The sequence below is a fragment of the Nicotiana tomentosiformis genome, chromosome 2 (assembly GCF_000390325.3).
Source record: "Nicotiana tomentosiformis chromosome 2, ASM39032v3, whole genome shotgun sequence".
NCBI lineage: Eukaryota > Viridiplantae > Streptophyta > Magnoliopsida > Solanales > Solanaceae > Nicotiana > Nicotiana tomentosiformis.
In genome coordinates, this window is record NC_090813.1 from 58,647,375 (window position 1) to 58,659,828 (window position 12,454).

Genomic DNA, 12,454 nt, shown 5'->3' on the forward strand with positions numbered 1-12,454 from the left:
TGTCCGTGCGGATCCATAAATTATACTATAGCACGTGAGTTGTCCGTGCAGCACGTGAGTTGTCCGTGCTGATTATAGCGTTTGGGCTGAAAGAGCCCCTCCGGAGTCTGTACACCCCCAGTGAGCGTAGGTACCTACTGAGTGTGAGTGTTGAGTGCTGAGTGCTAAGTGAATGGAATGGCTGAGTGATTGTGGTCCTGAGAGGATGCATTTGATTTCATTATTATTACATTTCAGCTGTCATATATCACTGTTTTGGAAATTTTTGAGAGATATTATCTTATGTTTCAGTTGAACTTGACATGAAATTACTGCTTTGGCCTTAAATGTTGAACTTGAATGCATGCCTACCTTATTATGTTGGAAATTACTGTAATTTGATTTAGCTGTGAAGCTGTCACTACTTTCAGTTCTTTATCTAGTATTGTTACTTGCTGAGTTAGTTGTACTCATACTACACCATGTACTTCGTTGGCAGATCCAAGTGTTCCCAAACACAGTGGGTATTGATTTTCTTCGCACAGTTGATTATCTGGAGATTGCGAGGTAGCTGCCGGTGTTTCGCAGATCTTGTCTCTCCTTCCTTGTCTTATTGATTATTGTATTTGGTCTCAGACTGTCACGACCCAAAAATCTCACCCGTCGTGATGGCGCCTATCTCGATACTAGGCAAGCCAACAATATCAATAACCCACAATTTCTTTTAAATACTGAAAACATAATAATTAATTTATGATAAATCTCCCACCAACACTGAATATAAATTTACTCCCAAAACCCGGTGTCACTGAGTACATGAGCATCTATACATTACAAGTCTGGTAAACTCGGTCTATAATAATCCGAGACGAAATACAATAAACAAAAGGATAGGGAAGGAGAGACAAGGTCTACGAAACATAGCAGCTACCTCTGAATCTCCGAAAAATAAACTGTGTGAAAGAAATAACACTCACTGTATCCGGGATCACCTGGATCTGCACATGAAGTGCATGGTATAGTATGAGTACAACCAACTCAGTAAGTAACAATAATAAATAAAGAACTGAAAGTAGTGACGAGCTTCTCAGCTAAGTCCAAATACAGTACTTTCCAACATAAAAGGGTAGGCATGCTCTCAAGTTCAACATTTAAAATTTCACATAAATTTCATATCAAATTTGACTGACCCAAAAAATAATATTTTTCTAAAATTTCCAAAATCGGGATATATGACAGCTGAAATGCAGCAAATAATGCAATCAATGCATCCTCTCAGAGTAACAGTCACTTAGTCCTCCCATTCACTCCAACCTCACAATCACTCTTTCCTCACAGTCACTCATTCCTCACATTCACTCGGCACTCGCACTCAGTAGGTACCTGCGCTCACTAGGGGTGTGTACAGACTCCGGAGGGGCTCCTTCAGCCCAAGCGCTATATCAAGCCAATCATGGCATATAATAATGAAACATGCCGACGTGCAGACCGATCCCATAAATATCCTCACAATTAGGCCCTCGGCCTCACCCAGTTATCAATCTCTCCAGTCTCTCAGGCTCAAGATGTCATGAAAATCAGCCCAAAAATGATAATATGATGCATCAATAAATAGCAACAGAGACTGAGATATGATATGAAATGAATGAACATGGATGAGTGTGAAATTATAATTTGAACATATAATTCAACCACAGAAATGACCACAGTAGGTACCAATAATAACAACATATGTCTAAGCATGATATTTTTAATACGAGTCTCAGCTCAATTTTCTCTAACACGTAGAGAATACACTGATATCAACAGATTATTCAACTACACAGTTCTATGGAATTTGACCAAGTCACAATTCCTACGGTGCACGCCCACACACCTGTCACCTAGCATGTGCGTCACCTCAAAACCAGTCACATAACACATAATCCGGGGTTTCAAACCGTGTAACTTACCTCAAACCGTGTAATTCTTTATTCCTCCATGCCCTTTCCACGAGAATCGGTCTCCGAAAGCCTCGTATCTAGCCACAATTAATTCGATTCAGTCAATACCAATTATTGTAAATAATTCCATAAGAAAATACTAATTTTTCAATAAAAATTCAAAAATCACTCAAACATCGCCCGTGGGACCCACGTCTCGAAACCCGACAAAAGTTACAAAATATGAACGCCCATCCAACCACGAGTCCAACCATATAAATTTCGCCAAATTCCGACATCAACTCGACCGTCAAATCTTCAATTAAAATCTTTAAAGATTTCTACCATTTTCAACTCAATCTTTACCCATTTGAACTCAATAATCTTTCCATAAATTTTATTGGTATGTGTATGTATAAATAATACTCTAACACCCAAGAATGATACTCTTAATTACCCATCTTTATCCAAACTCGAAATTCTAGACTAGGGGTTAGAACGTTACCTCTTGGGTGAAGATCTTGTGATATTTCCTTGTTGGATTTCAAAGCTTGAACAAGATCTTGATGAACAAAGCACTTGACTTTCTTCCTCTCTCTAGAACACTCTCCCTTCTCTCTAAAAATGTCATATTTTGGCTCAAAAATGAGCTTCAAGGGCTATAAATCGAAGTTGGGTCGAGTTATAAAAACTCAAAAAATGAAGCTCCGGACAGGATATGCGGTCGCATATGCGACCGCAGAATGGATATGCGGTCCGCATATCGGCCGCACAATTGACCTCCAGAACTGGGAAGAACCTGCCTGGGTTTGCGGTCACTATGCGGCCCGCAGACCTGTTATGCGGTCGCATAATGAACCGCAGAATAGTTCTGCGGTCGCATAGTCGACCGCAGAATGGCATCCAAAATGGCCCCTTACCTGCCTCACTCTACGGTCATTATGCGGTCCGCAGAAATGTCCTCTTCTGCGGAAAATTTTCCTTTACTCTCCAGTGCATTCGCCGCGAGAAATTTCTATAACCTTTGTACTAATTGATCTACCTCGGCACCACAAAACCTTAATTTTCTTAGCAAAATTCTCCATGGTCGTTACACATAAGTCAACATCCGGTCAACCTTTTCAACTTAAATTCTAAACCTTGGAACTAAGTATTCCAAATCATTTTAAAACCTCACCGGACCCGAACCAATTACCCCCGGCAAGTCACTTAACAAATGTAAGGCATAAATTGAGCAGTAAATAGGGGAACGGGGTTGTAATACTCAAAACGATCGGCCGGGTCATTACACAAACTATTATAGACTTTCCAGACTTGTGATGTATAGATGCTCATATACTCTGTGACACCCCGATAGTTGGGAGTTCCGCATTATGTTTTGGGTTTTCTATCCCGGTTATGAGAACTTTTACTATTAAAACTTCTTTAAATTCATTCTTGTTAAAAGTGTTGGGAATATTTGTGAGAAATCGGCTTGCCTAGTACCATGTTAGGCGCCATCGCGGAAGGTTAGGATTTTAGGTCGTGACAGCTATCCAGCTGACCCCTCGCACATGCGGATCTCCATCCGCTTCTGCGCAACTGCAGGTGCGAAGCCAAACACGCTTCTACGCTCAAGTTCACTTCTACGCCCAAGACCATCGCTTCTGCGGGACCGCAGATGCACCCCAATTTCCGCTTCTGCGGTCTTCCTTGCCCAAGTCTCACCTCGATTCTGCGAAGAAGACCCTGCATCTGCGGTGTCGCTTCTGCGACCAACTGTGCGCAGATGCGGCCACACCAGAACCAACACCTTAGCCAAATGCAACATGTGACGAAATAGTCTGAACCTCGTCCGAAACCCACTCGAGCCCATCGGGACCCGTCCGAATATACCAACAAGTCCCATAACATAATATGGATCTACTTGAGGCCTCAAATCACACATAACAATATTGAAACGACGAATCGCACCTCAAATCGAACTTAATGAACTCTAGATTTTTCAACTTTCAAAACTCGCGCCGAAACATATCAAATCAACTCGAGGTGAACTCAAATTTTTCACACAAGCCACAAATAACATAACGAAGCAATTCCAATTCCCGGAACCACAATCCCAATCTGATATCATCAAAGTCAACTTCCGTTCAAACTTATGAACTTTCCAATTCTTCAAATTTCCAACTTTCGTCAATTAGCACCGAATCCTTCCAGAAATATCCAATTGCAAATCCGGGCATACGCCCGAGTCCAAAATCACCATCCGGACCTAACAGAACCATCAAAACTCTGTTCCAGGTTCAAATTCACAAAAGTCTAACTTGGTCAACTCATCCAACTTAAAGTTTCATCAATGAAATTCATTCTTCCAAATCAATTTCAAATAATCTGAAAACCAAAACCGACGATTCACATAAATCATAATACATCATACGGAACTACTCATGCCCTCAAATCATCGAGCGAAGTGCAAATGCGCAAAACGATCGATTGGGTCATTACAAAAATTATATTTAAAATATTACTGCACACTCATGATTGTTGACTTAGTTTTTTTCAGAAACTCAATCCTTGACTTTGGATCTCTACATTATTTGTCACATTATATATATGAAAATAATATGATTTTCAAAACTTATTAGACTCAAAGAACACCACAATCTTGTAGGACCATTATTTCTTTACTTAGAAAAATAGTCATTCTTCTATCACAAATGAACTTAACCACATATTCGCACCGTTTCTTTAGTTGTCTTTTTCTCAACTTTTTACTTTTTTTCTTCCAATTTTTTCCTTTGTTTTATTCTTAAGAACCCAAGAGTACTCATTCGTTAAATGACATCTTTTTCGGAAAGAAAATGCACCTCTTTGGATTATGAGTTTTAGTTTAATTTGTAAGTAGGATAATTAGGTTTTAAAAAATGCATTTTAGTAATTTAACTTTCTAATTTAGAACTTTCCACTTTGAACATGTGCGTTGCACGTGTATCCCATGCTCATAAGAATAAAAATATTTAAAACAATATAAATATAGTAAACTATGTGTGCGACGAATTACAGATATGTGAACCAATCAGGCCGACTTAAGTGTTAACATAATGATTAAGTAATTACGATTGCCATTATCCGAAATTACTTTCGAGTAGATTTGAAAGAATATACTTTATTTTCAAGTGGTGAAAATTGATTCTTTAATATATTTTTTTTCCATTCTTCGATCATCACTATAGTTTGTAACTTCATAAGGTCGGTGAAATTTTATTTTTTGGTTTATCGTTAGCATTTTTGTGTTTTATAATGGCAATATTGTCTTTAATGAACAAAGCAGTGTTTGAACAAGTTCGATTATGCAAATCTTCTAATGTATCAACTATTTAACTTGACCATTATTTTTAAATATATATTTCAACAAAGAGTTGATATGTGAATATGAACAATATAGGTTATGCTTGAAAATACTTCATGCCTAGAAGATTCTGCCTTGTCTTAAAGAAACTACAACCTCCTTTTTTTACAAAGATATATTGTATCAAATAGAAGTAGTATTTTGTAGAAGTCATATAGGTTTTCAATCAACAAACGTCTTCGATTATTATCATTTTCATAAAGCTGCAAAGAAGTACATTGTAGTTAATGCGATAGAGATACTTAATAGTAGTAACAGATAATGATAGACATAGATTAATTAACAGTAAGCAATCATCTTTTCTTGATTTTTATACCCTATATAAAATTATATAACAAAGAGAATCGTTAAGAAATATGCACGCTTGATATGACACAATTCATTAAAATTAGCATCTAGGAAATTGAATAACAAAAATAGAAAAAACAAATAATGAAAAAGAAAAAATGGTAAGGCAAACTTATGGGATATGAAAATCAGAGACTTTGATAAAAGTGGTAATGCAAACTTATGGGATATGAAAACCAGATATTTTGCCCACTTTTCTTCTTCCTCCTAGGCCTTTAACTTAGTATGAATTGTTGACTTAACTTGGTATGAATTGTTGACACTTATGTTTAAGAAGATTGATATTTTTATATCTCCCTCAAATAAAATTTATAATAAAAACTAAAAAAGAAATAAACAAAATGACAGGAAATAGAAAAACAATATATAAGTATAAAAAAGAGAAAAATATCAGTTAAATGTATCCAATGTTTTCAATGCCTAAAGGACTTTTGCTACCGTGTGAAAATCCACTAACTTCGTGTGAAATTTATTAGTTCATTTGGAACTTTTCATGGTTTTATTTGTTCCAAGGATAAGGAAGGAATCAAACGACGAAGATGTAAAGATAAAATGCATCCTAATTACCTGTCAACCTCCTCAAAAACAGAAATCAAATATATAAACAACAATAACCCAATAAAATTCCAAAAGTAAGGGGTCTATGGAGGGTAGTGTGTACGCATACCTTACCCCTACCCCCGTGGAGTAGAGAGGTTATTTCCTATAGACCCTAGGCTTAAGAAAACGAAAAAGACAAAAAAGACAATATATCAGTACCATCAACAGAAACCATAGAAATAATAAAGCATTATAAGAAACCAAAAAATAGTTGAAACACAATACAATAACCAGTAAAGAAAAACAGGAGAATAGTGAGAACACAACATAAACCACTAGAAATCTAAGACAATCCTATCAGTCTATCCTCACACCCGGAACAAAGTAGAAACAATGCCAAACTACCTCCTAACCTACAACTCTAATGCTCGATCTCCACACCTTCCTATCAAGGGCCATGTCCTCGGAAATCTGAAGCCTCGCCATGTCCTGCCTGATCACCTCTCTCCAATACTTCTTATACCGCCATCTACCTCTTCTCGTTCCCGCCAAAGTCAACCGCTCACACTTTCTTACCGGGGCATCAGGGCTCCTCCTCCGCACATGCCCAAACTATCTAAGTCTCGATGCCTGCATCTATTCATCTATAGAAGTCATGACCACCTTCTCCCGAATATCTTCATTCCTATTCTTAACCAAGCATCCTAGTGTGCCCACACATCCATCTCAACATCCTCATATTTGCTACTTTCATCTTCTGTATATGTGAGTTCTTAACCGGCCAACACTCTACCCCATACAACATGGCCGGTCTAACCACCGCTCTATAAAACTTAACTCTGGGTATCAATGGCATACTTTCTTATCACACAGGACTCCAGATGCTAACCTTCATTTCATCCAATCCATCTCTATACTGTGTGACGTCCTCATCGATCTCCCCGTCGTCCTGGATAACACCAATATATATATATATATATATATATATATATATATATATATATATATATATATATAAAAATGTATGTATTTTTTATTTTGTAAACGTATCTGGTAAATCAGCTTTGAATCCAACTGTATTTCTAAGCAAAGCATTGGATTTAGGAATCATAAAATCTCAAAACTCGAGTTAATTAAGAGAAAGAGAAGGATAATAAAAAATATGAGAATTGCAAAAGTTAGTGGTGGAAGACAGTTATACATGTATGAGAATAGCCGGAACACAACATAAACCACAAGAAATTTAAGACAGTCCTATCAGTCTATCCTCACACTCGGGGCGAAGTATAAAAAATGCTCAACTACCTCCTAACCTACAACTCTAATGCTCGATCTCTACACCTTTCTATCAAGGGCCATGTCCTCAAAAATCTGAAGTATCGTCATGTCCTGCCTGATCACCTCTCCCCAATATTTCTTAGGCCGCCCTCTACCTCTTCTCGTTCCCACGAAAGCCAACCGCTCACACCTTCTTACTGGGACATTAGGGCTCCTCCTCCGCACATACCCAAATTATCTAAATCTCGATACCCGCATCTTGTCATCTATAGAAGTCACACCCACCTTCTCCCGAATATCTTCATTCCTAATCTTATCCATCCTAGTGTGCCCACACATCCACCTCAACATCCTCATCACTGCTACTTTCATCTTCTGTATATGTGAGTTCTTAACCGGCCAACACTCTACCCCATACAACATGGTCGGTCTAACCACCGCTCTGTATAACTTACCTTTGAGTATCAATAGCACTTTTTTTATCACACAGGACTCCAGATTATAACCTCTGTTAGGATCGGGAACCCGGGTGGTGCGAAATTTAGCCAAATAATGGTATAATGACAATAACAAAGACAATTGAAATTAATAACAACGGTAATTAAAGTAGATAAAGAAGATACAAATTTAACGTGGTACGATCAAAGTGACCTACGTCCACAAGCGGAGAGGAGCAATTTACTATAATAATAAGAGTACAAAAGAGAGTACAAAATTAGAGTAAACAGTCTAATTAATCCCAAATACCCTAAGAGAATAACCTCACAAGATCACTCCAAAGAAAGGGTTCACACAAGTATTTCCCAACACTAACTCTCATACAAAACACTCTTAATAAAGGAAGAAAGGAAGAAACGAGAATTGAAGACAAGTCTTGTTGGTGTGTCTAAAATGAACTAATAGCCTTCCCTTTTATAGGCAAAAAGGTCTTGGCCTCTTAGGTGTAAAAGAAGAGATACAACTTGTGCAAATGATGTCCAACACACAATGCAATATTTTTGGGTCTCAAAGAATATTGCCAACAAAGTCTACACTTTGCAAAGATGCTTATGCTTATGTGAGATGGACTCCATTAGCCAAAATATTGGCCATAATTACAATCTCCATTTCATTCAACCCACCCCTATAAGGTGTGTGACGTCCTCATCGATCTCCTCGTCCTCTTGGATAACACCAATATATATATATATATATATATATATATATATATATATATGCCCCGTGCCTTTCAATGCCTCTGAAATATGATCCATCAGCAGAATCGCTGTCCTTCATCCCATCTCCCAGCTCTGTCCATGTCCATATTTGATCTCTTGTTTATGCACGAGGGTAGTTGGAAGAGCAATTGTGGAGTTTCTAACTTGTAATTAAAATGTGTTTCTTCATTTTAGTACTTGGGAAACCTTTTAGTTTCATACGTTCTTCTACCTGAAAATATGAAATGTATTACCTCTTTACTTTAGACTTTTACCGCTTGAACTATAAAGATCATAAAACGGTGAATGCATGGGAAAATCAACGAACTCAAAATTTAGCAAAATAATTGTGAAATAGCAAAAAAAAAAAGGTGAGAAAAAAATAAATATGAAAATATATAAATATGTATTTTTCATTTTGTGAACGAATCTGGTAAATCAGCTTTGAATCCAACTGTATTTCTAAGCAAAGCATTGCATTTAGGAATCATGAAATCTCAAAACTCGAGTTAATTAAGAGAAAGAGAAGGATAATAAAAAATATGAGAATTGCAAAAGTTAGCGGTAGAAGAAAGTTATACATGTATGAGAATGGTGAGAATACAACATAAATCACTAGAAATCTAAGACAATCCTATCAGCCTATCCTCACATTCCGAACGAAGTAGAAAAAATATTATCTCCTAACCTATAACTTTAATGCTCAATCTCCACACCTTCCTATCAAGGGACATGTCCTCGGAAATCTGAAGTCTCGTCATGTCCTGCCTGATCACCTCTCCCCTAATACTTCTTAGGCCTCCCTCTACATCTTTTCGTTCCCGCCAAAAGCAACCGCTCACACCTTCTTACCGGGACATTAGGGCTCCTCCTCCGCACAAGCCCAAACCATCTAAAGTCTCGATACCCGCATCTTGTCATCTATAGAAGTCACGCCAACCTTCTCCCGAATATTTTCATTCCTAATCTTATCCATCCTAGTGTGCTCACACATCCATCTCAACATCCTCATCTCTGCCACTTTTATCTTCTGTATATGTGAGTTCTTAACCGGCCAACACTTTACCTCATACTACATGGCCGGTCTAACCACCGCTCTATAAAACTTACCTTTGAGTATCAATGGGACTTTCTTATCACACAGGACTCCAGATGCTAACCTCCATTTCTATCCAACCCACTCCTATAAGGTGTGTGACGTTCCCATCGATCTCCCCGTCCTCCTGGATAACACTTATATATATATATGCCTCGTGCCTTTCAATGCCGCTGAAACATTATCCATCAGCAGAATAGCTGTCCTTCATCCCGTCTCCCAGCTCTGTCCATATCCATTTGTGATCTCCTGTTTATGCACGAGGGTAGTTGGAAGAGCAATTGTGGAGTTTCTAACTTGTGATTAAAATATGTTTCTTCATTTTAGTACTTGGGAAATGTCACGACCCGAAATTTCTACCTTCGGACCGTGATGACGCCTAACATTTCACTTGCTAGGCAAGCCAACGTTAAAATAATATTAGCATTTTTAAACAATTTTTAAATTTAATAATAATAAAGAAACAAATGCGGAAGTAAGGTCTAAAATATAGTGAATAATCCATAAAACTAACGGCGTCTAAATACCATCCCAGAATTGGTGTCACAAGTGCACGAGCTTCTAGAATAATAAAAATAAAGGTCTGAATAAAATAAAGCTGTCTAAAAATAAACACACAGCTAAGATACAGTAGACGGGGACTTCAGAACTGCAAACGCCGTGCAGTTATACCTCAAGTCTCCTCTGAGTAGCTGAAATCCGAGCAAGTCTATGGTACGCTGCTGGGACCAACTCTAAAATCTGCACAAGAAGTGCAGAGTGTAGTATCAGTACAACCGACCCCATGTACTGGTAAGTGCTGAGCCTAACCTCGACGAAGTAGTGACGAGGCTAAGGCGGTTCACTTACATTAACCTGTACGCAATATTAGTAACAACATCAATAATAGAAATAAATCAGGTAACTCATTTATAATGGTTGAAGCCAACTCAGTAGTTATAACCAATTATCATTTCCATAGCTCTCACAATATATTCACATTCAATTCTGTTGTAGCGTGCAACCCGCTCTCCCAATATTTTCCTTTTAATCAAGTATGTCATATATTTATTTCAATAAAGTATATATATAGACTTTTAAATAAGTCTGTTGCGGCGTGCAATCCGATCCCCCAATATTGACTTCTCTATAGTCTATTGCGGCGTGCAACCCGATCCTCCAATATTAACTTTTAAACAAGTCTGTTGCGGCGTGCAACCCGATCCTCCAATATGGACTTTTAAACAAGTCTGTTGCGGCGTGCAACCCGATCCTCCAATATGGACTTTTAAACAAGTCTGTTGCGGCATGCAACCCGATCCTCCAATATGGACTTTTAAACAAGTCTGTTGCGGCGTGCAACCCGATCCTCCAATATGGACTTTTAAACAAGTCTGTTGCGGCGTGCAACCCGATCCTCCAATATATTCATTTCAACCAACTCTGTTGCGGCGCGCAACCCGCTCCTCCAATATATTCATTTACCAATTCTTATAGAATAAATTGCCCCAATAAATGCAATAATTAATATAAAATTTTAAAACAACAAGCATTCAATAGTTATGATTTAATTATGAAACAAGCAATGACAATTAGCAATTTATTATAAAAATCGGCGAGAAAATAAACAGTTTAATATTTAACATGCTAAATGTCAAGTAGCAATTAATACACATAAATCAAATAGCATGTAACAATTATTGCAGGAATTCAAGAATTAATATTTGTCAAGGAATAGGAAAGAAATAATTATTATAACAATTAATTCGTGTCTTAGAACAATTTATGATTTTTAAATAATTATGCAAATAATTAATTTAACGACGTATAGACACTCGTCACCTCGCCTATACGTCGTTCACATGCATTTCACATAACAAATAATTTAAGGGTACTATTCCCTCAAGTCAAGGTTAACCACGACACTTACCTCGCTATGCAAATTCCAATAAATTACTCGACCACAGCTTTTCCTTTTAAATTTGTCTCCAAAAGCTTCAAATCTATTCACAAATAATTCGATATACTCAATACAAATCGTAGGAATTAATTCTATATGAATTTACTAATTTTTCGGATAAAAATCCGAAATTCACTTTAAAAATTAACAGTGGGGCCCACATCTCAAATCTCAAAAAAACTTACGAAATCCGAACACCCATTCCGAGACGAGTCCAACCATACAAAAATTATCAAATTCCGACATCGGATTGACCTTCAAATCTTCGTTTTATATTTTTGGAAAGTTTTGTAAAAATCTGATTTTTCTTTCATAAATTCATGGATTCATGATATAAATGAGTATGGAATCATGAAATATGATCAATATAGGATAAAGAATACTTACCCTAATTTTTTCCCGTAAAAATCGCCCAAATATCGCCTAAACCGAGCTCCCCAAACTCAAAAATGAGTAAAATGGCTAAACTCTCCGTTTTATGGGGTTTCTGGTATTTTCGAGCGCCACAGGTAGCGTGGGGCGCTGCCTGTGGCGCAGTTTCCAGAACACCAATAATTCCAAGCGCCAGGGCTAGCGCCCCACGCTACCCTGGGCGCTGGCGGCTACGAAAAATACTCTCCGACACGAAAATGGGCATAACTCTCTCATACGATATCCGAATTCGATGATTCTTTTTGCTATGGCTCCAAAATTTCAATATGGATCTAATGATTCCATAAAAACTGAATTTGGAATTCATTTGCTTAATGGGATACCACTTATTCTTGA